This window comes from Tigriopus californicus, chromosome 4 (assembly GCF_007210705.1).
Source record: "Tigriopus californicus strain San Diego chromosome 4, Tcal_SD_v2.1, whole genome shotgun sequence".
Classification (NCBI taxonomy): Eukaryota; Metazoa; Arthropoda; class Copepoda; order Harpacticoida; family Harpacticidae; genus Tigriopus; species Tigriopus californicus.
Genome location: NC_081443.1, coordinates 302,462 through 304,526, shown reverse-complemented (window position 1 = coordinate 304,526; position 2,065 = coordinate 302,462).

Sequence of the window (2,065 nt, the reverse complement as noted above, 5' to 3'; positions counted from 1 at the left end):
ATGTATTGTTGAGGGACTTTCCCCAGGTAGGAAAAGAGCAAAATAAATATGTCTGAAAAAAAACCACTAGTTCCTATGCTTCGGTTATCTGAACTGTTTTTATTGATAGACGAATAAGGGCTCTTCATGAATGGCACTTATCATGAAGCCAGAGGAAAGGGCAAATTGGTTGAATGCATTTCACACGTAAGCAACCGAAACAATCATCCTCACGCCTTAGACCTTCTTACATGTGCTGGTTTTTCATTGTGCCGTTGAGTAACTTTTGAGTGTGCCACCTTCATTGCAGCCAATCCTCCTCCCCCATACGTAGACCATGTCTGTTTTAAAAAACAACAATGGTCAATGATGAGTGCCTTTCACTTCCAATTCCCCCAAAAGCACCTTTGGTGTCTTGACTATAATCTGCCATGAATAACTCTCCAGTCTTCATTATTGGAATGCTTGACAAGGTGGCCATGATCTAATGTAGAAGTCCGGTGTTTGATTGAAAACGTAGTTTGCCTTGGTTTCCCTTGGCCAAAGGCAGTTGTGGCCGGTTAGTAGGTTGTTTTTCTCCCTTAGAAAATCCTGGTTATTACATACAAGGATGGAGATTTGCAAACGGATAATTGCGGTGGTGTGGCAAAACCATAGCCCTTTGGCAAGAAGGTTGGACACGAGCTGCAACGAGGTACTTGCATCTCGCGAATATCCTATTCTGTAAGGACCATTAACAACAGCGATTCCACCATCACCACCACGCTAACTTGATTAGGAAATGCAATACGCTATTCTCGGCGAAAGCAAATCCACATGGAGAGAACTAGCAGGCTAAAGCCATCAATTGAGAGAGAGAGCTTTTTTACGTTCCAACAAACGTGAAATCGAGGGGAAAAAGGTGCCGGATCCGATCTGGACTAAGGCCCTTAACTGAGGATGCTATATCAATTTCGATGAACAAAGAAAGCTCTTATTGAATGTTAGCTTCAGCTTATCATAATGGACTTCCATGGCTAGCTTTATGTGCCTCTCAAAGCCCCCTCTTATTGCACCCGATGGGTGCCTTCCTGCTGGCGGATTAGTTATCCAAGCATTTATTGTAATCCTTTTATTGCCATCAACCACCCTGGTTCATCCCCCTCTTGGAACTACTACCCCTATGCTAGTCTCTTCTCACCCCTCAAATTTGTCGAATCCAGACATCGTTGCCTCGATCTGGTGCCAATTGGTTCACTTCATCTGCCATTATGGAGTTCTTGTGCGTGCTGCTATGTACTCGTACGTAGAGAGCTAAAAAGATGGAAACGATGCCTCCAAACTGGTCTGAGTGACTTCAAGCCAAAGCGAAATTCTGGCTTGGCCACCATCAACATTGTCCTATCATCCAACCTTAATCTATGATAAAGCATATGGTATGGTCCAAAAGTGTTGTGTAGCCCTCTGTAATGGGATGAACCGAGTAATTGATAGAGGGTGGCGAGAAGCGAAATGAAGTAGATTGTGTCCCGCTCATCTGATGGCTTACTATTGTGTGCCAGTGGAACCCTACTAGGGTGCATCTAATATTCAAGCTGGGTCATAAACGATGTGACACATAACCTGTTAAGAAATGTAATAATAGATAGACCACATATAAAGTTTCTAATTCTTACGTCTCGAGAAAAAGTGATCATGGAACTTTGAAGAATGAGCTGGAATTCACAATTGTCAGTTGAAAAGGAGAAGTTTTTGTGTGCAAAAGTTTCTCCTCTGGCACAAATCTGATTAGAGTCACTCTCAGCAATCTTAGCTTTGGCAAATGTAACGTTATGAGCACCTCTCTTAACATTGCCTTGGGTATCCCTTCGCTTTTGTCGGTTTAAGCAAAGTAACATTTGTGTTTCGTTATTACCGGCTTCCTCGTTGCTCGAGATTCGACAAGCCAGTTTATTACACGAAGCATAAAATGGGACTCCAAATATTTTTGTTCCAAGGCAGACCCGAGTTTTTACTCCTCCGAGGATTTGCCGACTGGCTGGAAATTGGAACCATTGCCAAACGAGCCTGAGTGCATGATCCATTTTCACATTTTCATACCGACGTA